The sequence below is a fragment of the Lissotriton helveticus genome, chromosome 6, assembly GCF_964261635.1.
Source record: "Lissotriton helveticus chromosome 6, aLisHel1.1, whole genome shotgun sequence".
NCBI classification, from domain to species: Eukaryota; Metazoa; Chordata; class Amphibia; order Caudata; family Salamandridae; genus Lissotriton; species Lissotriton helveticus.
In genome coordinates, this window is record NC_136067.1 from 1,835,902,453 (window position 1) to 1,835,930,073 (window position 27,621).

A 27,621-nucleotide genomic window follows, 5' to 3' on the forward strand; every position below is an offset into this window, starting at 1 on the left:
ATTACTGGATGCCTCCGGGGTCGCTTTTGGCAAGCCCTCGGCAAGAAGAGGATACATACCCTTAATGAGGGCATGTCTCTGTCTATCTGACTGTTCAGTTTTGACTCGTTCACCTATCTCGATTAGTTCCCTTTCTTGGGCTCGTTCTAAAGATTCTCTACTTAATTCTGACTTTCTGATTTCTTTTTCGGTTCTTTTATGAGATTCTTTGCGCCATAACTCGATGGCATCTTTCTGTGACTGTCTGGCTTTCTTTTTCCATAATGCTTCTTCTACTCGCATGATGCACTCGGCATCCCATGTACCCGATACGGGCCATCTATACTTTTCTTCTAACTGTTTGGTATACTCTACCCATAAATCTAGATATAATATGGCACTTATGCCATGCTTCTGATACATAAAATGACCTGGACTGTCCCTAGGCGGGACAGGAACTGCTTCTTCTAACAGACCTTTTCTAGTTTTTAACTGACGTAGTCTGGAAAATAACGGCATGACTGAACTGTAATCTAGACACAATACAATACACAATGAACACGATAATTACTCCACATTCATACCACGACATTAAAATACATGAAGAACATTTAAAATAACAGTTCGAACAGAATACTACCTGGAATACTGAAAACAGAATACATGAATTTCTCGAGAACAGAACTGACTAGAACAGAAACTAGATGCACTGCTGGAACAGTACGAAACTTACCGGTCTCATAAAGAGACACGTCAGGACCCGCATCCACCGGAGTGGACACTTCGTTTTGGGATCTGTGTACCACCAAACCCCACGGACCAGAGACAATTAGATTGACCCTGTCTAGATACTACCCCAGCAATGGTACTCACCGGGCAGCAAGAACGGAAGGCCTCGGACTAGACTGGACTGCTTCGACGCCGGACGGACGAACTTCGGACTTCTGTTACGGGTGGGCCTCCGGATACGTCGGACCTTGGACTCTCGGCTTGGGCTCTGGTCGGGACTCGCCGCGTTCCTCCACCGCCTCGTCTGGATGCTGGACCGCCACCTCCGTCTCCTCCGTGGGCCTGAGGGATACTTGAAGCAGAAATATCTGCACGTGCACGGTATGGTTCCGTCACGGCTGCAGAGGGTCAGGGGGCCGGCGTGGCTTCACCGGCGCGTGGGGAAAGGGCAAGTCCCTGTTCGGGCGCCATTATGTGGTATATAAATAAATAATACCGGATCTAGGTTTTACTGGACATAGTAATAACAGATAGCTCAATAAATAAGAGTCAAGATACGAGGTAGTAGGAGTTTGCAGGTTTAATACAGCATAAAGGACAGGAACAGGACAACCTGCACAGGAATGGGATGGCAGCGCCGCCGGGGGCAGGATCAGGATCGGCGTAACATTTAATAACAGTACACAAGTATATATATTAAAACAGTTGCATTACAATGAATACAGTAGGCGGGGCAGTGGGTGTGGTCAATAGCAGTCGCGAAAGATAAGGGTGAAAGTAGGTGTAACAAGAGGCGTATACATAGACATGTGATGTAAACGTAACAGAATATGTCATAAATGGGGCGGAAACATGGAGGGGCTACCTAAGGAGCCGGGACCTCTAACCTAATGGTGCGCGCAAACTGACAATGACGTGTTACTAGGAGAAGCTGGGGGCTATGAACTCTGTGCTAGGAGTAGAGACTGAAGTCTGGAGAGTCAGGGCGACATGTACCTAAACCCTATCTAGTATCTAATGTTTAGAGAACATGTTGATATAAACTAAGAGTCAGGAGGGGAGAGGCTAACGGACTCTAAGACTGGAGCATGCATTATTCTACATGTAGTGCGTGTTGAGGAATATTAAATGACCATTAATACAGTATTTCTCTTACATGGAGACGTAAAGGCCCCCCGGCGCAGTTCTCCTCCTTTTAATCCACCTAAGTCCGGTCCCCTCCTGAAATTTATTAGTATCAACTGTCGTTCTCTCGCAAAACACAAGAGAGACATTTTTGATCTTCTACAGACAGTTAGCCCAGCGGCCATGTTTCTAACGGAAACATGGTTAAATGACAGCTCTGGCCCTGACATCGCCATGGCTCTCCCCAATGACTACACATACGTTGGGCGCAACCGGCCTCTTAAAGAGGGCGGGGGAATTGCCATCATTTTCAGGAGAGAATTCTCCTGTAAATGGGAAGACCTTGAGTTCCCTCACTGCGAAGCTGGTCTTTTTAAATTATCACTTTCCCCACACTTCACTCTAACCGGCACGTTGATTTATCGTCCTCCTGGTGCAGCGAGTAGCTGGGCTTCTTCCCTTCCGGATCTTATCGCCCCACTCCTTGCACAATCCAATAATTTTATGGTTATTGGAGATCTTAATATTCATTTTAATTCTGTTTCATGTGCCATTTCCACTCGTCTTTTACAGGACCTGGCAGCTTTAGATCTCCATCTCCACAACTCTGACCCTACTCATAAGGCCGGCAACCTTTTGGACCCTATTATTTCTAACCTCTCGACCATTTCATATCAATCCGCTATGCAGGTCCCCTGGTCGGATCACTTTACTGTAAATTTTTCTATTGAAATGACCTCCTCTATCTCTTCCATGCCCACCCATCCCCATAAAGACAGTAGAAACTGGAAACGCCTGGATACTGACAAACTTAACCTATATCTCTCTGATTCTAAGTCTTCACTGTCCACTAACTTGTCTACCAAGGAGCTACCCTCTGTTAAACGTTGGCTGACTAATGCTTTGGATTCTTGTCTCCCAACGCAAAAGAACAAATTACATATTCTACATCCACCTGCTCCCTGGTTTACTGACGTCCTTTGCCTAGAAAAGTCCAAATGCAAAAAATTGGAACGCATATGGCGCTCCAATTATGATGCCGGTCAGAAAGCGGAATATAAGGCCGCGCTTAAAAACTACCATGCGTCATGTGATAGTGCCAGAGCTTCCTTTGCGAACACCACGCTCCTTACGGCACAGAATAGACCTAAGGCTCTGTTCAAAATCGTGAAGGAGCTGTCGGGTGCATCTACGGTACCCAAGGCTCCCCCGCTCGATACCCCCCAGTGTGAAGCCCTGGCCAATTTCTTTGTCGATAAGATCGAGAAGATCTATGATTCCTTAAACTCCGCTCCTGCTGGGTCTACCCATGTTGTTTTACCTACATGTATTTCCCCTCTTGTCACATCTGCCTATTGTATTTCCTCGCCTCCCCAACTCCTTGCTTGGGATCCCATCTCCCCTCTGCTCCTAGGGAAATATTTACAGGACATAAAATCTGGGTCTCCGCTTGACGCCATGCCCCCTCAAATCCTGAGCTCTTTGGATCCTTCCCTGCTCCTTATTATTTTGAAGGTCTTGAATGCTTCCCTTTCTGAAGCTACTGTGCCCAATGAATGGAAGCACGCTATGGTGGTCCCATTATTAAAAAAGGCCAACCTAGACCCTAACAACCCTTCTAATTTTCGCCCTATTTCGTTACTGTCATGTTTCTCTAAAATTTTGGAGAAACATGTTAATTCTTTGCTTAATTTTCACGTGGAATCCTCTAACTTTCTTCATGGCTCTCAATCCGGGTTCAGGGCTGGCTTCTCGACTGAAACCACTCTCTTAGGTGTGTCAGAATCCATCAGGCAAAAAGTGGACAACGGGGAGACGGTGGCACTCATCTTGCTTGATTTGAGTGCCGCATTCGATACCGTCTCCCATGCCATCTTGTTGTCCACCCTGAGAGAGGCGGGAGTTGATGGTGCTGCCCTGGCCTGGATCGCTAACTTTCTATCTAATCGCACGTTTCAAGTCTTTTCTTCTACTTCTGTTTCTTCTACCTTTCCCTCTAATCACGGTGTTCCACAGGGTTCTATTCTCAGTCCTCTTCTCTTTAATTTATATGTGAGACCTCTTGCTTTTTTGGCGGAACAGGCAGGTCTCTCTATATACTCCTACGCTGATGACACTCAAGTCATCTATTCTCTCTCCACTAACAAGCACCTCCCGTTCTCCTCTCTTCAAGCTGGACTTAAACAGATTTCGGCATGGATGTTGGAGCACAAATTAAAATTAAACGGGGAGAAAACAGAACTGCTTCTGTTTGGCCCTGACATCCTGCTCTGGGGCCCACAACATTGGCCACCGGAGATGGGCCCTCTTCCCGCGCCTACTCCTGCTGCCCGGAACCTTGGGGTCCTCTTGGACAACCAATTGTCTTTCAGGCAGCACGTCGTGAAAGTCTCTGCCACCTGTACTACCATCATCAGGTGGCTTAGGAAAATCTCATGGATGCTGCCGGTTGACACCCTGAAATCTGTAGTCCAGGCGCTTGTCATCTCACGCCTGGACTATGGTAACATCTTACTTTTGGGTGCCTGTAAGGAGGTCACTAAGAAGTTCCAGGTAGTACAGAATATGGCTGTTCGCCTTATCTGTAATCTTCCCGCCAGATCCTCAGCCTCTCTCCACATGCGTAACTTACATTGGCTGCGGATCGAGAGCAGGGTTAAATTTAAGGCCCTATGCTTCATGCATAAAATCATGACCGGAAAAGCCCCTCCTTACCTATCTAGCTTGGTGCAGCAATATCTTCCACCTCGCACACTTAGGTCTTCCACCCAGAATAAGTTCAGGATACCACGCATCAAGAGAGCAAAAATGGGAGGTCGCTCATTTTCTTTATTAGCTCCCTCTCTTTGGAACTCTTTACCCCTCCCTCTGCGTTCTGAAATGTGCTTCCTTACCTTCCGTAAGGGAATCAAGACCTGGCTTTTTAATATGTAAGTTCGTTGATTTTACTCCATCCCCATTCTTGGCATACTGTTTTCTACTCCCAGCGCCGGGAAACCCACGGGTAGCTGAGCGCTTAACAAATGTAATAATAAATAAATAAATAAATAAATGATGACGGAAACTATTGATGCGATTCAGTAGCTTAGGAATGCAGAGAAGGAGGGCTGGACTGATAACTAGAATCATAACATATTCTTGGCAGACTAGCAGGCAGAGCCAGGCCGAGCCGGGCACTGTGAGGCAGGAAGTAAGTGAAGGGTCGAGGATACAGGTGGGGGCTGTATCGCTCCTCAGCGAGGGTTCAGGAGACAGGAGCTGAATCTGGTGTCCAGGCCCTTTTGAGGCCTAGAAACGGGGACTTTTCAATGAAATAACGTGCACACTGAGAAACGTGGCAACGTAACTTTACATAGGCCTGATACTCGTAGCTTTCACGAGAACTAGAAACTGGCATACTAGAGATGGACACAACTGTAATTGCGTCTTTAATCGAACATGGGGAATACATATGCATATTAATCATGCACACATAACATATGATGGAGGACACGTAGGGACACAGAACATTGCAAAATTTACTTTTCCACAGTTGTTGGGTTGTGAGTGAGCCTATTAAAGACCATATTTTGCAGGTGCTTGAAGGAAGAAGAGGTTGTTGTTGGAGGCGGTGAAAGGGTAAACACATGTTGTTTTAGTACGAGTATAATAGTTTGATGAAGCAGAGGGAGCTGAAAGCCACCAGCATCCAATCCGAACCTGTCCATACAGCCTTCCACTTATCCTTCCATTCAGCTCTATCTTTCTGAATACCTACCGTACCACCTGCGTGTCTGTCTGTCTATCTATCTATCTATCTATCTATCTATCTATCTATCTATCTATCTATCTATCTATCTATCTATCTATATATATGTATATATTTATTTATCTGTCTGTCCATCCTATGTGAAGTGGCTCATCGAATTATAGCTGGCATGTTTACTCTATTGCAACAGATTGAAACCTAACATCTTTAAATGCTGATTTAACACGTCAGCTGCACTTGCTGCTTAATCATCCTTGGCAGCGTTTCATTGCCTCTGAAATACCCATTCAGCAGACATCATTGCTTAATTGCTGTATAAAGACATTATCTGACATCAACGTACTGTTCCGGGACTGGATCTTCGAGTGATGAATTACTAAATTAATAGCTGTGTTCCTACTTCAAGTGAAGCTACAATGCTCAGCGATTATCCACACATGTAGTGTCAATGTTCATCAATATACATGGAGAAAATTATATTAGCAGGGAAATTGACTTTTAGAAAATGCAATAGGTCTCGCAATAGAAGAGTTTGACATTTTTCGTTTTGCAAATGGATGAGTGGCGTTGCGTGGATGAGTGGCGTTGCGTGGATGAGTGGCGTTGCGTGGATGAGTGGCGTTGCGTGGATGAGTGGCATGTGTGAGTGGCGTTGCGTGTGTGAGTGGTGTTGCGTGTGTGAGTGGCGTTGCGTGTGTGAGTGGCGTTGCGTGTGTGAGTGGCATTGCGTGTGTGAGTGGCGTTGCGTGTGTGAGTGGCGTTGCGTGTGTGAGTGGCGTTGCCTGTGTGAGTGGCGTTGCGTGTGTGAGTGGCGTTGCGTGGATGAGTGGGGTTGGAATGCAATAGGTCTCGCATTAGAAAAGTTGTAGTTATTGGTCTTGTAAATGACATATTTTATTTATTTTTTCGTTGTTAAAATTGCTAAATTGATGGCTTTGTCATTTACAATGCCAATAGTTATAACTTTCGCGAATGTGACACCTATAGCATTTGGAATGCAACATGTTTTGTATATACGTGACTTATATGGCAGCTCTGGTCGTTATGCTACATCTCTACAGAGCAGGAGAGTGCAGCAGGGGAAAGAAGCACAGCAATGCAATATGTCTCGCATTAGGAAAGTTTGAGCTATTGGTATTGTAAAGGACACATTTTTTATGTATGTGCTTGTTTTTAAAATTGCGAATTAATAGCTTTGTTATTTACAATGCCAATAGTTTTATCTTTCGCAAATGTGACACCTATTGTAACACAATATGTGTTGTGAGGGTGAGTGAGGGTGAGGGGTTGAGGGTGAGGGGTTGAGGGTGAGGGGTTGAGGGTGAGTGAGGGTGAGGGTGAGTGAGGGTGAGGTGTTGAGGGTGAGGGGTTGAGGGTGAGTGAGGGTGAGGGTGAGGTGTTGAGGGTGAGTGAGGGTGAGGTGTTGAGGGTGAGTGAGGGTGAGGTGTTGAGGGTGAGTGAGGGTGAGGGTGAGGGTGAGTGAGGGTGAGGAGTTGAGGGTGAGTGAGGGTGAGGGTGAGGGTGAGTGAGGGTGAGGCTGAGGGGTTGAGGGTGAGTGAGGGTGAGTGAGAGTGAGGGTGAGTGAGGGGTTGAGGGTGAAGGGTTGAGGGTGAGTGAGGGTGAGGGGTTGAGTGTGAGTGAGGGTGAGGGTGAGGGGTTGAGGGTGAGTGAGGGTGAGGCGTTGAGGGTGAGTGAGGGTGAGGGTGAGTGTGGGTGAGGGTGAGTGAGGGTGAGGGTGAGGGTGAGTGAGGGTGAGTGAGGGTGAGGGTGAGTGAGGGTGAGTGAGGGTGAGGGTGAGTGAGGGTGAGTGAGTGTGAGTGAGGGTGAGTGAAGCTGAGGGTGTGTGACGGTGTGTGAGGGTGTGTGAGCGTCAGTGCGTGTGTTTGCTGCATGTCTGATGCTTGTGGATGTCTGTTGCTTGTGGATGTCTGTTGCTTGTGTATGTCTGCAGCTTGTGATGCTTGTGGATGTATGACGCTTGTGGATGCCTGATGCTTGTGGATGTCTGATGCTTGTGATGCTTGTGGATGTCTGATGCTTGTAGATGTCTGATGCTTGTGATGCTTGTGGATGTCTGATGCTTGTGGATGTCTGTTGCTTGTGTATGTCTGATGCTTGTGGATGTCTGCTGCTTGTGTATGTCTGTTGCTTGTGTATGTCTGCAGCTTGTGATGCTTGTGGATGTATGACGCTTGTGGATGCCAGATGCTTGTGGATGTCTGATGCTTGTGATGCTTGTGGATGTCTGATGCTTGTAGATGTCTGATGCTTGTGATGCTTGTGGATGTCTGATGCTTGTGGATGTCTGTTGCTTGTGTATGTCTGATGCTTGTGGATGTCTGCTGCTTGTGATGCTTGTGGATGTCTGATGCTTGTAGATGTCTGATGCTTGTGATGCTTGTGGATGTCTGATGCTTGTGGATGTCTGTTGCTTGTGTATGTCTGATGCTTGTGGATGTCTGCTGCTTGTGATGCTTGTGGATGTCTGATGCTTGTGGATGTCTGCTGCTTGTGATGCTTGTGGATGTCTGATGCTTGTGGATGTTTGTTGCTTGTGGATGTCTGTTGCTTGTGGATGTCTGTTGCTTGTGGATGTCTGTTGCTTGTGGATGTCTGTTGCTTGTGGATGTCTGTTGCTTGGGGATGTCTGCTGCTTGTGATGCTTGTGGATGTCTGACGCCTGTGGATGGGTGAGTGGGTGAAAGGTACAGAGTGGATGAAAGGTACAGAGTGGGTGAAAGGTACAGAGTGGGTGAAAGGTACAGAGTGGGTGAAAGGTACAGAGTGGGCGAAAGGTACAGAGTGGGTGAAAGGTACAGAGTGGGTGAAAGGTACAGAGTGGGTGAAAGGTACAGAGTGTGTGAAAGGTACAGAGTGTGTGAAAGGTACAGAGTGGGTGAAAGGTACAGAGTGTGTGAAAGGTACAGAGTGTGTGAAAGGTACAGTGTGTGTGAAAGGTACGGAGTGGGTGAAAGGTACAGAGTGGGTGAAAAGTGCAGAGTGGGTGAAAGGTACAGAGTGGGTGAAAGGTACGGAGTGGGTGAAAGGTACAGAGTGGGTGAAAGGTATGGAGTGGGTGAAAGGTACGGAGTGGGCGAAAGGTGCAGAGTGGGTGAAAGGTACAGAGTGGGTGAAAGGTACGGAGTGGGTGAAAGGTACGGAGTGGGTGAAAGGTGCAGAGTGGGTGAAAGGTACAGAGTGGGTGAAAGGTAGAGAGTGGGTGAAAAGTGCAGAGTGGGTGAAAGGTACAGAGTGGGTGAAAGGTACAGAGTGGGTGAAAGGTACAGAGAAGGTGAAAGGTACAGAGTGGGTGAAAGGTACAGAGTGGGTGAAAGGTACAGAGTGGGTGAAAGGTACAGAGTGGGTGAAAGGTACAGAGTGGGTGAAAGGTACAGAGTGGGTGAAAAATGCAGAGTGGGTGAAAGATGCAGAGTGGGTGAAATATGCAGAGTGGGTGAAAGATGCAGAGTGGGTGAAAGATGCAGAGTGGGTGAAATATTTAGAGTGGGTGAAATATTTAGAGTGGGTGAAAGATGCAGAGTGGGTGAAAGATGCAGAGTGGGTGAAAGATGCAGAGTGGGTGAAAGATGCAGAGTGGGTGAAAGATGCAGAGTGGGTGAAAGATGCAGAGTGGGTGAAAGATGCAGAGTGGGTGAAAGATGCATAGTGGGTGAAAGATGCATAGTGGGTGAAAGATGCAGAGTGGGTGAAAGATGCAGAGTGGGTGAAAGATGCAGAGTGGGTGAAAGATGCAGACTGGGTGACTGAAGCAGAGTGGGTGACTGAATCAGAGTGGGTGAATGAAGCAGAGTGGGTGAATGAAGCAGAGTGGGTGAATGAAGCAGAGTGGGTGAATGAAGCAGAGTGGGTGAATGAAGCAGAGTGGGAGAATGAAGCAGAGTGGGTGAATGAAGCAGAGTGGGTGAATGAAGCAGAGTGGGTGAATGAAGCAGAGTGGGAGAATGAAGCAGAGTGGGTGAATGAAGCAGAGTGGGTGAATGAAGCAGAGTGGGTGAATGAAGCAGAGTGGGTGAATGAAGCAGAGTGGGTGAAAGATGCCGAGTGGCTGAATGATGCAGAGTGGCTGAATGATGCAGAGTGACTGAATGATGCAGAGTGGCTGAATGTTGCAGAGTGGCTGAATGTTGCAGAGTGGCGGAACGATGCAGAGTGGCTTAAAGCATCAGAGTTCGCGCAAGCTACAGAGTGTGTGTAATTTGTTAAAATTGCATCCTCTTGACCCAAGTCAGGAGTCTCCTCAGACAGGTAAATAGAGATGCAGGTAAATGTGTGTGTTTAAATTAATGTGTGGTGTTAGGTGTGTTTTTTGTGTCAGTGGAGTCCCGTATTAATAGTATTATGTTTAAAATGGCCGACACAACGCGTCACCTTGACGTTGCCTACGTTAGCGTTCTAGTTTTTTTGGTGTTGTGAGTGTTTACGTTCCCTTGACGTTTATTTGTAGCCAATCGGAATGCGACGTTTTTGACGTTGCATTCTGATTTGCTTACGTCAACGGTGGAATTCCCCAGAAGATCGAGAATGTTGAATCGTGGAAGGCGTGTTCTTGTTCTTGTGCTGTTGCTGCGTCGTTTGACAGGTAAGAATGTATTCCTAAATTTTTTTATAAGTAATGTAATGTAGTATCTATAGTATGTTTAAGTTAACGAATGAATAGGAGTGTATTTTTAATAATGTTGACATTGTATGTTTTCGTTCGCAATATTTCTAAATGAATATTATGTAATGTAAATTAAAGTCTTGTTTTTATTCTTCGATATGTAATGTATTTTTTTTCTTAAAGTGTTATGTAATGTATTTTTAGCTGGTGTTTGTTATTTGACGTACAAGAGCTGTTCTTTGAGTTTCTAAGTACTATTTTCGCCATGAATATTGTACACTTCAAAAGTATTAATTTTATTACGCGTTGTTTTGTGAAGCTAAGAGACATATGTAATGTTTATTGATGCTGTTAGCGCTGAATCCAAGTTGCGTAATATGTTTCTTATATTTGATGTAATTCCGTGTGAATAACTGCTATTGTTATATGCGTACGGCTTTTTGTGTAACTCTTGACCATTGTGTTTAATCCGTCCCATTCCCCGGATGAATAGTGCTTGTTTATTGCCCCAATCAAAAGTTGGCTGTTTCACTTTTGTGTTTGTACATCCTCGTCCTCGCTTCCTGCCACATATTTTTCTTTGTTTTGTTGGTGTAATATTGTACGAATGATTTTTGCTTTTTGGCCTGAAGCCTGATCAACATCCTTGCATGCTGTAGCTCACTTTTGGGAAGTATATTTTGTGTGTAACGTATCTGATGCACTACTCCGTAGACCCCCTTTTTTTTTCCGTCCTAAAAGTTGTTTATGTCTATGAAAATGGCATAACATTCATCAATTTGCAGAGTGGGTGAATGATGCAGAGTGGGTGAATGATGCAGAGTGGGTGAATGATGCAGAGTGGGTGACTGAAGCAGAGTGGGTGACTGAAGCAGAGTGGGTGACTGAAGCAGAGTGGGTGACTGAAGCAGAGTGGGTGACTGATGCAGAGGGGGTGAAAGATGCAGAGTGGGTGAAAGATGCAGAGTGGGTGAAAGATGCAGAATGGGTGAAAGATGCAGATTGGGTGAAAGATGCAGAGTGGGTGAAAGATGCAGAGTGGGTGAAAGATGCAGAATGGGTGAAAGATGCAGAGTGGGTGAAAGATGCTTAGTGGGTGAAAGATGCTTAGTGGGCGAAAGATGCTTAGTGGGTGAAAGATGCAGAGTGGGTGAAAGATGCAGAGTGGGTGAAAAATGCAGAGTGGGTGAAAGATGCAGAGTGGGTGAATGATGCAGAGTGGGTGAAAGGTGCAGAGTGGGTGAAAGGTGCAGAGTGTGTGAAAGGTAAAGAGTGTGTGAAAGGTAAAGAGTGTGTGAAAGGTACAGAGTGGGTGAAAGGTACAGAGTGGGCGAAAGGTGCAGAGTGGGTGAAAGGTACAGAGTGGGTGAAAGGTACAGAGTGGGTGAAAGGTACAGAGTGGGTGAAAGGTACAGAGTGGGTGAAAGGTACAGAGTGGGTGAAAGGTACAGAGTGGGTGAAAGGTGCAGAGGGGGCAAAAGGTGCAGAGTGGGCGAAAGGTACAGAGTGGGTGAAAGGTACAGAGTGGGTGAAAGGTACAGAGTGGTTGAAAGATGCAGAGTGGGTGAAAGGTACAGAGTGGGTGAAAGGTACAGAGTGGGTGAAAGGTACAGAGTGGGTGAAAGGTACAGAGTGGGTGAAAGGTACAGAGTGGGTGAAAGGTAAAGAGTGGGTGAAAGGTACAGAGTGGGTGAAAGGTACAGAGTGGGTGAAAGGTAAAGAGTGGGTGAAAGGTACAGAGTGGGTGAAAGGTACAGAGTGGGTGAAAGGTACAGAGTGGGTGAAAGGTGCAGAGTGGGTGAAAGGTGCAGAGTGGGTGAAAGGTACAGAGTGGGTGAAAGGTACGGAGTGGGTGAAAGGTACGGAGTGGGTGAAAGGTGCAGAGTGGGTGAAAGGTACAGAGTGGGTGAAAGGTAGAGAGTGGGTGAAAAGTGCAGAGTGGGTGAAAGGTACAGAGTGGGTGAAAGGTACAGAGTGGGTGAAAGGTACAGAGAAGGTGAAAGGTACAGAGTGGGTGAAAGGTACAGAGTGGGTGAAAGGTACAGAGTGGGTGAAAGGTACAGAGTGGGTGAAAGATGCAGAGTGGGTGAAAGATGCAGAGTGGGTGAAAGATGCAGAATGGGTGAAAGATGCAGATTGGGTGAAAGATGCAGAGTGGGTGAAAGATGCAGAGTGGGTGAAAGATGCAGAATGGGTGAAAGATGCAGAGTGGGTGAAAGATGCTTAGTGGGTGAAAGATGCTTAGTGGGCGAAAGATGCTTAGTGGGTGAAAGATGCAGAGTGGGTGAAAGATGCAGAGTGGGTGAAAAATGCAGAGTGGGTGAAAGATGCAGAGTGGGTGAATGATGCAGAGTGGGTGAAAGGTGCAGAGTGGGTGAAAGGTGCAGAGTGTGTGAAAGGTAAAGAGTGTGTGAAAGGTAAAGAGTGTGTGAAAGGTACAGAGTGGGTGAAAGGTGCAGAGTGGGCGAAAGGTGCAGAGTGGGCGAAAGGTACAGAGTGGGTGAAAGGTACAGAGTGGGTGAAAGGTACAGAGTGGGTGAAAGGTACAGAGTGGGTGAAAGGTACAGAGTGGGTGAAAGGTACAGAGTGGGTGAAAGGTGCAGAGTGGGCAAAAGGTGCAGAGTGGGCGAAAGGTACAGAGTGGGTGAAAGGTACAGAGTGGGTGAAAGGTACAGAGTGGTTGAAAGATGCAGAGTGGGTGAAAGGTACAGAGTGGGTGAAAGGTACAGAGTGGGTGAAAGGTACAGAGTGGGTGAAAGGTACAGAGTGGGTGAAAGGTACAGAGTGGGTGAAAGGTAAAGAGTGGGTGAAAGGTACAGAGTGGGTGAAAGGTACAGAGTGGGTGAAAGATAAAGAGTGGGTGAAAGGTACAGAGTGGGTGAAAGGTACAGAGTGGGTGAAAGGTACAGAGTGGGTGAAAGGTGCAGAGTGGGTGAAAGGTGCAGAGTGGGTGAAAGGTACAGAGTGGGTGAAAGGTACAGAGTGGGTGAAAGATTTAGAGTGGGTGAAAGATTTAGAGTGGGTGAAAGATTTAGAGTGGGTGAAAGATTTAGAGGGGGTGAAAAATTTAGAGTGGGTGAAAGATTTAGAGTGGGTGAAAGATTTAGAGTGGGTGAAAGATTTATAGTGGGTGACTGAAGCAGAGTGGGTGAATGAAGCAGAGTGGGTGAATGAAGCAGAGTGGGTGAATGAAGCAGAGTGGGTGAATGAAGCAGAGTGGGTGACTGAAGCAGAGTGGGTGACTGAAGCAGAGTGGGTGACTGAAGCAGAGTGGGTGACTGAACCAGAGTGGGTGACTGAAGCAGAGTGGGTGAATGAAGCAGAGTGGGTGAATATATATGTCTGATGCTTGTGGATGTCTGATGCTTGCATGTCTGCTGGGGTGACAGCGTCAGTACAAGTCAAGCTCTAAGTTGGTGTGTGTCAGAACTGGTTGCCTCGGGGAAAAATACAAGTTCTCCCTGTAAATAAAGAAAGAGGAGGTGAGAAAGGAGGGGCCGGCTTGGAGCTGGGAAAGAGGCTGAAAGGGAGGGGAGAATGCATGGAGCGCATTCCAATGAAGTCTGTTGCGAGGCGTGGGGGGCAGCCTTTGATGTGCGAGAGAGCTGCCGTGAAAGAAGTAAACAGCAGGCATGTAATTAGGGGGGAGGAGAAGTCGCGCTGGGGTGAATACCTGAGGCCAAGCTGCCCGCGGGAGGGAGGCTGATGGCTGTGATGTGGACGCGCGTCATGAACTAGCCTCTTGTTGCCTGTGGGAGGGAAGACGGAGGGAAGGCAGAGAAGGGGAGGGGGGATGAATGCGACACGGCGGGCAGGGGAGGGGGCGGAGCGGGGAGAGCGGCATGAGGGTGTGAAAGCAGCAGGGGCCTGGAGTGCGGCTAAGGGAACTGAAGAAATGCGACACGGCAGGCAGGGGAGGGGGCGGAGCGGGGGTGTGGGAGGAGTGCGGCTGAGGGAAAATACATGCAAGCAGGCGGCTGGGGGCATGTGCACGCACTTTTAAGCTCAATGCACATGCGCATTAAGCTTGAATTTCACGGGCACTGCAAGGAATCGCCACGATTCCTTGCAAGTTGGTTAAAGACTGTTTAAGCCCCCATAGTCTCGCAAGCTCGATGCACATGCGCATCGACAGGCGAGACCTAAAAATAGTAAGTTAGTCAGATTCAAATCAGCATTAATAATACCTCAAATAAAGCCAATTGCAAGAGGTCATATCATGAGGTCAGCCTCCAAAGCAAGTAAATAGCCAGAACCAAAATATAGTTCAGCAAAGAACTGGCATAAACCAGCTCATTTCTAGAGTCAAGGGTAGTCTAAATATAAATCATGCAGGAGGACTGACATTAAGTCTGCCTCAGGAAAAAGAGCCAAAAGTCTAAGTATAAATCAAATAGATAGGGCTAGTGTAGAGTCTTCACAGTTCAAAAAGCAGGAAGGATTTCTAAATACAAATCAGCAGACAGACCAGCGTGGAGATTGCCTTTGAGAAAGTAAGAAAAAAGTCTAAGTTTAGAGTCAGATAACAGTCTAACATAGACTGTTTGGTTTCAAAATCAAGAAAAGTCTTGCACACATTCCAGAAAGTGAACATTTTATAGGTTTCGGACAGTGAAAAACCACAAACTTCACATGGTGAGATTCAGCATCAGAGGACATGAACCAATCAACTTCGGAGAAATTGTGTTGCATGAAATAAGAAACATCTATGAAATACCCACATTATGAATATTAATTGACCCCCTTTGCTCTACAAACATGGGAAATCCAATGCACTACTGAAGAAAATAAACTTAATAGACCATTTCATCAATGAATGAAACACAGTGGTGGTCTGGGAAGCAGGCTTTGAAATTGTTATTTGTGCGGCACATCTCCTGAACACAGGTTCCTTTTTAGGACTCGCCTACGTAGCGCGCATGCGTTGCATAGGAGGAGACCTAATGCCATCGGCAGAGCTTTTTCAGCAAAGAAGTGCACGCGTTGCATTGCTTGCAATGCAACGCGTGCACATCTTGGCGATTTCCTTTCGGGAGCGCGCAGCGCCATATGGTGGCGCCATATGGTCGCACGCTCCCGATAGGAAATCGCCTATGCCACTTTCACTGCCGCGCGGCTTTACTGCCTTTCACTGCCGCGCGGCCAATGTTTGTTTGTATTCTTTGGGAAACACGGAGACCACGACCACCTGTATGTTCGTGGTAAACATCACGCTCCCACGAATTTGGTATTTTTAAAATTATTTTGTAATGCGCTTCGGTCCCACTTTGCCGCTCCTGGGCGCTATGATAGACTTTGGAATGCTTGGCGCTTCGCGTGGAGGCAGATTTTTTTTTTAAAATACCGTATTGTTCCGAAATAGAAAGGTTCACTGCACGCGGTTTTTAACCTGGCACAACAATCATTTACTATTTTTTGTTGTTTGTTCTACTAACTGAGGTCCCCAGAAAAAAAACAAATTCTGCCATTTTGGGGAGTTCTATAAAGTTGATAAAATCAGGGAAAATGCGATTTCTGCTTGCACATATTTTAAGCACATATGTTACTCGTGTTTGGAGTTGGTTTGCTCTCGCTTCTTTTACTTATTGCAAACGCCCTCTGACGTCAGACTCCGACTCTCAACGTGTCATATATTGTAATTTAAAATAGAGCGAGTATTGTTAGGAAGAGCATGTGAGAAACATCTTATATCTTAAACATCTTATATTACTATATTACATCTTATATTACATGTTGGTGACGCTGATATTTACTCTACTACCTACATGTAAAAAAATTGGGTCTGGTCTCTGCAAAATTATAAATTGTACTCGGAACAGTAATAAAGTCTTCCTAAGTCTGGGCCCCTTCCTGCCGGACTGCGGCCCAGCACTGAACACAGACAGAAAAACATAATTTCCAAAGTCCGACGTATAGCGCTGCATCGTAAACTGGCGCGAGTGTAGGCGCGACAATGCACGAATTCTGCCTCAATTTTTTAAGATAATACAACGCATGAAAAAACAAACTAATCACTGACATTAGAATGGTTTTAACAACCGAAGATTCTGTAGTGTCTACATAAACCCTCGTATTTTCAATCGCCTATCTCTGGTGGGCGGGAGGGGCGGTTTAAATATATTTTCTATGCGCTCTGCAGGCTTGCCTACAGTTCAATATCAAATGAAATCGATGCTTCTCTGTTATTATAAACGTAGCACAAAGTTCAGCGTTTTTTACTTGCTCGAAGCACCACTCTCCCTCCGGGAGGGGTGAGCTTGAAAGACATTACAACTGAGGGACCCCGCGTGCCTCTCCCTCTCTCACACCAGTTTTCTCTCCCCCTACTCCCAGCGCACTACTCCTCATGAATACTCTCCCCTCTTCACTTCCGCCCCATGTCACGGTATTTCCTCTTTTGCCCCAGGACCACCTGCCCTCCAGGGCTGTCGCCACCGAGGTGCTGGCTGGGTTCCCCTGCCTCCCGCCAAGGGAAATGAAGCTCTAACCTCATCGCCAGCTCTCTGACCCCCTCTCCCACCACCCAAGATGTTTTGCCAAAAATGTGCAACATGCATAATGCCTTAACGAGGCAGGAGAATGTACCGATCAGTAACGCCCTAAAGTGCGGTACTGTTTCTAGTGCACTGCCTCTACAGTGCTAGCCATACTGTTCCCATTTCACTGTTCTGGCCCTCCAGAACAGTCATGCTTCCGGTACACTGTTCTGCCCCTCCAGTACAATTCCAATGCACTGTTTTGCCCCTCCAGTAAATTCCAATGCCCTGTTCTGCCCCTCCAGTACAATTCCAATGCACTGTTCTGCCCTTCCAGTACAATTCCAATGCACTGTTCTGCCCCTCCAGTACAATTCCAATGCACTGTTCTGCCCCTCCAGTACAATTTCTATGCACTGTTCTGCCCTTCCAGTACAATTCCGAAACACTGTAGTGCCCCTCCAGTAATGTTTCCAGTGTACTATACTGGCCCTCAGGACTATACCATCCCAAGTGCCCCTCCGGTACAGTGAGGTTTCCATAGTACACTGTACTGCCCTACGTTACAGTCGTGATTCCAGTACTGCTCCTCCTGCACTGTTTCTTACCCCCGCAGCCCTCAGCCCCTCCCCATTAAATTCTGGTTTTAGTCCCCTTGACACAGCAGACGATGCTACAATATCGTGTCCTCTGGGTAGCGCCCGAAGCTCCTTAGATTAGCGCTATAATGAGTTCATGAAAACACATCTATCCCTCAGATTGCCGCCCGTGGGGGGGGGAGGGATGGGTGGCTGGGAAAAAGGATGGCAAGCACTTGAAAGAGGTCCGAGAGACACGTAGTATCGCCGCTAATAGTTAGCTCGATCATGCAAGTTACATGCACATATATGACATTGTCCAAGGCTACACAGTTGAATACACTGGTGACCGGCAGTACAAGTGAGAAAACACAGACTGCATGATCTATCTGGGGACTCAGAAAAACCGTATGTGACATCCATCAGAGAGCTGCGTGAACGAATACCTGGTAATCCCCTCAGCACAATGCAAACATGCACATACATGACACTGTTCGGGCATCAATCATCTACAGCTGACATTAAATGACCAAATATCATGGTCCCCTTAAGTAACTGGCTTCATTTTAGCTTCTGTATCTAATAGTTAATAGAAAGCTTTTCAATTGCGTAAAAGAAAACAACAAGTAAACGCAATATATCTATCTATCTAGCTAACTATCCATCTATCTATGGGCATAGTGTAATCTATTGTTTGTCAGCAATGTTCTAGATGGGAGGTGAAGTGATTTACAAGAAGCAAAGCCTCAAGTGTGTCATGAGGACTATTCCCTAACTCAAAATTGGTAGTATATAACACGTTACCCGTTGCATACTTTATGTATGGCTTGTTTAGTAGTTATAAACAAATACATTTATATATAATAAAACTTTTAGAGGAGATAGTGGATTAAATCTGTACAGTGAGATGCAGGCACACTGAATAGGCCTTGTGAGCATCAGCAGAGATAGTATACTCTAAAGACATAGTAGCAAATAATCTCTGAGGAAGAAGAGTGCTTTTTCTACATTAGATGGGTTGCTCTAAGGCAATAACATAAAATCTGACATTTGTTCTGTGGTATAAATTGGGAGTGGGGGGAGGGCATACATGTATTAGTATACATTCTCCCTAATAGCATATTTAATTTAGCCACATTCATTTTCACTGTCATAGCATAGATCTATATATTGTTCCACTAACATAGATGCCCATAGATATATACCTAAATACCCTTTCTCTTTACTTATACACATACATATGTACACATCACAAGCGCAAATGCACATTAATATACTGGTATTGATTGGTATTTATATCTAATCTGTTGCCTATTGTGAATACGCACTTAGGCAACCGTTCTCTTCTGCTCCAGAGCCCAAATTAGTTCTGCTTCAGACTCAACACCAAATGGCTTCAGTTTCTGCTAAATTATATAAACAAGCATTTGCAATGAAACAGGTATCGCATTTATGCGGGTTCAAGCTATTGGCATTGTAAATGACAATGCCTTTTATATCTATTTTAAAAACTAAAAAAAAAAAAAAGGCTTTGTAAGTCTAAGGCAGACAGGCCCGAGAATGCCTACATTAGCACCCCCACTAGCACAGTTCTGAAGGTATGGGACACGGTCTCCGGCGATGATCGTTGGACCACGTTTCCATCCCCCTTTATTCCCATTCACTTTAACCCGGCCTTCCCACCGGCGATGCAGGAGGGGCCCTTCAGGATATGGAGAGAGGGAGGTTGTGGGGCGCTCACGCACTTGTTCCATGGAGTGGCACCCCTTACGTTCCACAACTGCATGCGTGACTATGGGATCCCGGCCACTGAACGCTTCCGCCACAACCAGCTTCTCCACTGGGCAACATCGGCGGGTGTGGGCGATGCCGCTACCCGGCCTCTTTCACCGTTCGAGACCTTTCTTCTACGCACCTCCTCTATGAGAGGGACGATTTCCTTCCTGTATGGATTGCTGCTGGCCACTACGGTCTCTCCACGCCCTCGTTATATGGAACACTGGGAGGTCCTTTTGGGCCGAGACATTTCCGAAGACGAATGGAAAAGCCTCTGGCGCGACATCTCGGCGCATAACCACTCGGTGAACCTTAAGGAGGCACACTTGAAGACTATGCACGATTGGTATCTTTACCCGTCCAAGCTCCATCGAATATTTCCGGCTTCTTCGGATAGGTGTTGGAGGCGCTGTGGATTATTGGGAGATTTCCGCCACATTTGGTGGGATTGCCCGATCATTCGCCCATTCTGGGCTGAAATTTTGTCCCACATCAAGGATATCTTGGGATATCCGATCTCGGATTCGATGGCTCATGTTCTGTTGGGGCTTCGCGACCCGTTGCTGGAACACCAAACTAAAGCGGATAAACGTATCCTGTGTCTCTGCTTGGGGGCGGCCAAGCTCACGCTGGCTGCAGCCTGGAAGAAACCGAATGCCCCAGCTACGTCATTGTGGCACGCGAGATTGTGGGGGCTACTGAGCATGGAGAGAATGGCGGACATCTTCCTGGGCAACTTTAAAAACTTCCTGTTCCGATGGGGTCCCCTGGTCCGCTTCCTGTCACGAGGCCTGCCATCTGCGGTCTGCCCATCCACATTTCGCGCTCTTCACCTTTTCCAGGTTTAATCAGAATGTGTGAAGGTGGGGTTTGGAGTGTTTGAGTGTGTTGTCGTCACCACCAACGGGGGCGGGGGGGACTAGTTGGGTATTGGGGTTTGTTAACTGTTGCGGCACTGCATAGCTCGTGGGGGTTGTCAGGCCTATGAGTTCTTGCAGCACTATTTCATAGCATGTCTCCTGCACTAGACCGGGTCTGAGCACTTCAGTCTTTGGCAGGCATTGGACTTGAGATCTGAACTTTAATGCCATACCGTGCCCCTTGCATCCCCTGCATTTGTTGTTTGTGCAAGCTTCTTACGGTACCCCCTGTGTGGGGCATACTGCGGGACTGCCGCTTGTATAAGTTCTTCTTTTCTCTCTTTCTTTTTCCTGCAAAATCTACATAAAAATTTTACACAAAAAAAAGGCTTTGTTATTTGCAATGTCAATAGCTCAAACTCGCGTAAATGCGAGATCTATTGCATTGCAATTGTTTGTTTTTTATGGAAAAGAACACCAGCTAGCGACGTGAATGTGAAGGCTCATTCGTTGAAAAATAAAAGCAGCACTTTTTGTCTGTAACTGCAAAGTACAAGTAAGTGCAAGCAGGCTGAGTCTCAGTAATGTAAATTGGGGCCTAGTTATTCTAACCTAAACAACAGCAAAATCAAGTTTCATTTAATAAAAACACTCCCACACCATCTTGGCCCAGGTATATCAGGAAAAACCTGCATCCTCTGATGCACACATTCCAGGTCTCATACCAAATGTCCTACAAATACCCACCATCCCTACAAGCAAAGGTCAAGCCACTTGACAGCCTTTGAGCTTTCTTTAGGCCCAGCTTCTTTGCCCCGAGAGCCACCTCAATCAGAACCAACATGTTCTATACTTTTTCCTTAGTCAGTTTCAACTCCAGCACTATGCTATGGCACCACAAACCATCCCCAACCTTCGCAGTCACTATGTCCTTCCTCACTATCACCTCAGCCATACCCCCTAGGCTTGATGTGCCATCTTTTGAGTCAGCTTCGTCTCAGTAATTGTTGGGGAATCTCAGACTCACGTCCTACCTATCTTCCAGACTAAGATATGCTCCTGAAAATGGAGGGCTCTTTTGTCATGTAATGTTATGTTCTGTTATGTTAATTACATTTGTAAAGCGTCTTCCCACCGTTTTGCTGGTGTCAAAGTGATTTCAGAAACTGGGCGCCTTTTTAGGTTTCGACTGCAAAAAGCTGCGCAAGCAGCTTTTGCGCAGGAGAAATCTTATGAGAACTGTAGTGTGGCTTTGGGTCGGCCCTCGTCATTCATTGGCTGGCTCCATAAATGGAGCCTAGCCATTGGACGAGGGGCCTGTCCGTCAATGCCGGACCAGATTCGGGGGCGTTCCCGAGATTCTTTGGCTTTTGCCGACGTCACGCGACGTCAGCCGAAAGCCGGGAACGCCCCCGAATCTGGTCCGGCATTGCCGGCACCTGATTTTCGAGTATTTTGTCCGCTGGCAGGTGCCCACCCTGCCAGGGACCTTGCCGCTGTTGTGGTACCCCGAGCGAGTGCCCACCTCGCTTAATATTTAGATTTAAGGCCGGTGCCCACCCGGCATTGCTCCGTGTATTCACCGCCGCGGCCCCGAGTGAGAGGAGGAAGCAGCGCCCGCCTTCAAGCCCGGGCCGCGCTGGTATTGGCCCAGCCGGTCGAGCCCCCTTCCGCGTCATCACAGGAGGAGGAGGAGGAGAGAGCCGGAAGGAGGAAGCAGCATCGACCGTCCCGAGGCTCCCGAGCACAGGAGGAGCCCCGGGGAAAGAGAACGTCCCTCCGCGGCCCCGGAGAGTCCCGAGGAGCGGGAGCTCTCCTCCAGCAGCCGCCGGACCCGGTGAGTGCCTGCAAGGGGAGAGGGGCATCGGGACACATTGTCGGTGTCCGCCCCTCCCCCCGTAGTGCGATCTCGCACCCAGAGAGCAGAGAGCTCAAACCAGAGACCCGGGGCAGGGGGTGTTAGCCCATTCTGCCGCGGTTTGCACGCCCAGATCACTTTCTGCTGATCTGCAGCCCAGAGCCGTCCACTAGGGCTTGCAACAGCATGCAGTTTCCTTTCAGAGGAAGTATGCAGCATCGAGCCTCGCATTCTCTCGTGCAACCCCACCCGATCCCAGGCAGTTCCATACTTTACCCCTTAGCCGTGCTTCAGTGTCGTGTGCGCTGGACTTTGAGAGCCCCACTGATTTGCAAGATCTGATAAGGGAAACAGTGACGCATATTTCATTTGCATGCAGTAGCCAGCCGAGCACGCTGTCTGAATAATTAAACGCATTTAAGCATTTTCCTTATCTAGCGAGCTTTTGAAACGTACCTAAATGTTCGCACCGGAAATGCGCGCACCGTATGACTTTGATCACTTCTTATTGTACAAATAAACATGCCTGGCTTTAATTTCTTTCAAGCTTCGGCCCGGAAATATCTGTGCAGGTTTCCCACAACCTAGAGTGCCTGCATCATTGATATCAACATAGGACTCATCTGACTCAGCATGTCATCAGTGAGATCCCACAATCCTCCACCCCTGGTGCACCCTTCACAGTGTACCTTCTCTTGCCCATCTCGCACTGTAAACTAAACTACATTCTCCATATTCAGATGTCCTGTATGTGCCATTCTTTAGTCGTCCCCACCTCGCCTAAAGTATACACATTGGTGGTGGCCCTCAACATTTTGAACAGGTGCAGCACCAAGTCTGGGATTGTACAACCCTTCTCAAGAGGTTCGCACTCTTGTGGACATCTAGGGCAGAGTTACACTATGGCGAGGCTGCTCAAAATAACAATGGCCGACCAGGTGATGGCTAATTCTCAGTCTGTGGCCCACCAAAAATTCACCAGAAACAGAGGCTGTGCCAGTGACAGCAGCAGGATTCTTCAGATGCGGACGTGAAATATCAGCTAACCAAGAATGTGGTCTGAACTCGCACATTCACCAACTCATCCACCTGCACATTCATCTTACTGATAAGGCACCCACTCTAGAGTTGTCTGCAGCCTACACCTTTAGTGTACTTATTATTCTTTGGGCGATGAAAGCTTGTACTAGGCTGCCCTGCTGGTTCTGTTCTGCGGTAAATGGAAGATTGCATGAATTGACTTCTGTGAGAGGGAACAGCTTGATTTACTAATGCCATACTTTCCCTTTTTTGTGAGAAAGTTAACATTGCGCTTCTGCTTCCTAATTTGCACCTGTCCTGTGATGGGAACACGTGCGCTGATGCTACTGTAGTTGTCTGTAACTTCCTTCTGAAGTTGGGAAGTTTTCATAGTTTCTTCCCTCAGTGTACCAGTTCTGTAAAGAGGGTTGTTCTGTATGTGTGAGAGACCCTTGTGATATTCCCTCTGTCACTGCCACCTGTCTTTCATTTATTATTTTAAAGGAAGATTGCTCTGCTGGGGTCTGTTATACATTTACTGTGTTGTGAAGGCATGTATGAAACTTTCCACTAAACAGAAGACCAAACTATTCACATCACCAATACTTGTTTTAATGCATGATGTAGGTGAGTTAGAGGGAATGCATAAGTTTCACGCATGAAACAAGTAATTTTTGTAATGGAATAGAAGACTGTAACATTTGAAAACATAGCTGACTAGTGGCTCTGTCATGTGTAACACCTCCAGCATGTTCTGGCATTTTAGGCAACAACACTTTGTATGCTGGGATTTTGAGCCTATGATGAAACGGTTAAAAGCATAACTACAAGCCCAGTGATGCAGAATGCTGTTAGTCAGATAAAATAAAAATAGACCATTGTATCTTATGTCATGATGCCAAAGCGCAGAGTTGTGAAAGGCAAAATACAATGTAGTTCCTAGCTTGGTCCCTTTTATTCTTCTAGCCAAAAGTAGGTTTACAGCCTAGTACGTGAGTAGGGAAAGGTAGCCAGTCAGAATCAAATGCCTGCATCTTACTGCTAATGGATTAACATTAGAACTCCCTTGAAAACCAAGGACATTGTTTTACCAGAACAATGCAAAAAGCAACGGTTAGACATAGCTGGAGACACAGAGGGAAACAAGCATTTACAATGCAACGGTTTCGCCTTTGGAAAAGTTAGAGCTATTGGCAATGTAAAGGACAATGCCATTTATTTATCTGTTTTCAAAACCAACACATAAATACAAATGTTGTCATTTACAATGCCAATAGCTCAAACTTTTCCAAAGGCGAAACCGTTGCATTGTAAATGCTTGTTATGCTCCAGCATTCTCATTGACCACCAGAATCAGAGTGGCTTGTTGATATTGTCATTGGTTTTCTGTGATCTTTTTTGGTGTTAGGTCACATTGCATACTGGCTGGTAATGATGGATTAGACTTGTGCAATTATAGCAACATATTTGATTGGATAGTAACTGGCGAACATCTTGTTATGTATCTGAGTTGAGTATAATGTGCATTGAAGCATGTGACAAAGGACAGTGCTGTTTTTTACTCTCCTTCCTCCAAGACAGTCAAGGAGACGTGGATCAATCTTATGGACTAGGTAGCTTAAAATATATGGCACCAGAAAAATGATTTGGTTAAACTTTAATGTCCATGTTTAGCATGAGACGGTTATTCAGTGTTTCTGTCTATGAAGGCTTGAACTCACACATGTAAATCTCAGCATTTCTGTAATGAATGAGCAGTCGCTGTTCCAAATTGAGAAAGCACAGTTGGACCCAGTAGCTGGGCAGTTTCAAAGTTTGTGGTTGGATTGATTGCCCAGTTTACTTCTGCTTCTTTTGTTCTCTGTCACTAGAAAATGCCCCAACGCACATTGCTTAAAATGTCAACCAGCACTTACAGTTCCTCTGCAACGCTGGCTGACCCGCCTTTCCAAATATCATGTGCTCTGGAAATTTAGGGTTGAATAAAAATGGATTTTGAATTGGTAGCATGAACAAACTAATAACTATTGGAGCACTGCATTAAACATTATGTACAAATACCATAAATAAATATATATAAAAAAAGAAATTAAGTTTGCAACTACAGGATCCTACTCCTTTTTAGGTGCAATAGTGTTGGCGCCATTCAAGGCAAACATATTGAATTCAGTAGATACACTGCATGCTGCATAGGGCTTTAGGTCAGCCCCATTGGGTCTTTGGCTCCGGAACCTTCAACCATTGACTGGAGACGTTGTCAATCACATATTGGATAATCTCATGGGATTATTTTACCCTCACAGTTGTTCTATCAGCTTTTTAGGTGCCCTCCTGCCTCCACTGGAATGCATGAAGGTTTTTTTTTTACATCTGAATAGCAAAGTCAATCACATCACGGACGATTCCTTATTCATGCATGCATTGTATGCAGAAAGCAAATATTTGTCGGTGAGTATATATATAGATTATGAACATGGCCACATTTTTACTTTTGCTAAAAAATACGATAATCTAAAAATTAGCAAAAGTGATAGAACGGTGCCACCAGCAGTTGGCCAGACTAGTACTAAAGCACCCGGTACGTCTTCGGAAATCAGTTCCAACGCTGACAACAAATCGGATAATGAGCAGGTGAGATCACAACGTTTGGGGTTTCGGAAATTCTCACTGGCCAAAGAACTTGATGCGTTAAGCCAGGACCGCAACAGAGCCTACGTTCAAGTGCCCGCAATGCAAGCACAATCAAAACACCAACTGGAAACGTAGGGCCAGGCGCCGCTGCAACAAGCAACGCAACCAGCGGCAACAATCCGATCTCGAAAAAGAAAAAACAATGGAAGCGGCGATAAATTCAGTGCACGCCGACAGCAACACTGTGATAAACCTTACAGACACTAAGCTAACCAACAAAGAAACTGAAATTTTAGCTTTGGGCCTCTCATATAGCCCGCCCAGTAACTTCGACTATGCCAACACGAGAATTGATCTCTTCAAATTCGCCAGAAAGCTCAAATTACGCAAGTATCATGCTTCCAACAAATGTGCTAAAAGTACCTTGCCTGTGGGACCGGATTCAGAGATGTTACCATCGCAGTCACCTATAGGTAGTTCTGATCTGTCACAGATTGTTCACCAAATGCAGAATGAGACAACAGTATCAGCACTGTGCTCGGACACGGGTCTCAATATTGTTACAGCTCTCACGCCATTCAAACCAAAGTCCACGTTCTGCCCCCTCATGTTAAAGGATAATATAGACTTATTCCAAGATAAAGTTTCTCTTGAGCTAAAGCAACTGTTTATCAAACAGATGAAAATTAAGAACCAACACCACTATCGTGATGCCGCATACCATCAGTTAATCAAGAAATTACAAGGCAATACCAATATCATCATCCGTCAATCGGATAAGGGTGGAAACGTGGTGTTGTGGCCCAGGAACCTTTATATGGAGTAGGCTTGGGGCCAGCTCAATTACCGTAACTGCTATAAGAGAACCAACATGAGCGAGGTTAAACAGGCTTGGAACACGGTGTTTAGTAAAATTATGGCTTGGAGGAGCTTGGGACTGTTATCATTGGACGAGTTCAAGTTTCTCAAGGTTGCTAATCCGGTGATGCCGGTTGCATATTTCATCCCCAAAATACATAAAGACAATATCAAGCCTCCAGGACACCCGATAATATCAGCGCGCAAAAGTATCCTGGAGAATGTAAGTAAATATGTGGACTTTTTCCTCCAGGAGCATGTAAAGACTTTGCCATAGTTTGTCCTTGACACTGGAGATTTACTTAACAAACTGAGGGATGTTCAATGGCAACCGGATTACCTATTGATTTCACTTGATGTTTTCTCCCTATATACATCTATTCATCATAGGGATGGACTCAAAGCTGTACAACACTATCTCAAGTGTAGACCTGCGTATCTCAATGAGCATAGTAGGATCTTGTTGGACATGATCAATCTGTGTCTACATAACAATTTTTTCCTTTTTTCCAATCAGGTTTACCATCAGGTAAGGGGGGTGGCAATGGGGGCCTGCTTTTCTCCCAGTTATGCCTGTCTCCATATGGGCTACTGGGAGGAGCAGGTCCTCTTGCCCTCCTTCCCAACAATACTCTCTAACAAGGTCATCAAATGGCTTCGCTATATTGACGACCTCCTGATAATTTGGAAGGGGTCTGAGGTTGATGCGGTCAGTTTTATTAATGACTTGAACAATAACATCTTGAATTTGGGATTCACAAGTCAAATCAGTGGCACTTCAATTTGTTTTTTGGATGTCGAAATTTAACATTCATGATTTGAAACTGGAGTCCAGACTTTGCAGAAAACCAACTGCCGGCAACGCCGTGCTTCATGCGTCTAGCCACCATCCAGCCCATCTAATACGCAGCATTCCATATGGTGAGATGCTGCGTATTAGTAGGATATGTAGCTCTGAGTTGGACTGCAGAATAGACCAAAATGAGTGTAAGGCTAGATTTCTGAGGAGGGGATATCAGCCTGAGATACTGGACAGGGCCATGGCTAGAGCTAATACTGTTGGAGGAGGGCGTCCTGTAAGGTCACTTGAACAAATGTCTTCCATACCGCAGGATGAGTGCAGATTGATCCTTACGTATAGCAATCAACATCTGGCTATCCGCAGAATTGTACGTAGAAACTGGTCTCTCATATCCAGTGACCCCGTCTTAGGATGCCAATTACGCCACCCTCCCAGTATAACATACAGGAAAGCAAGGTCCATGCATGACAGTCTGGTTTCCAGTAGCCCCGAAGTCAAAGTAACAGGAAATTGGCTATCGGGTAGTAAAGGGTTTCTCAAGTGCTCATTTTGCAAAGCTT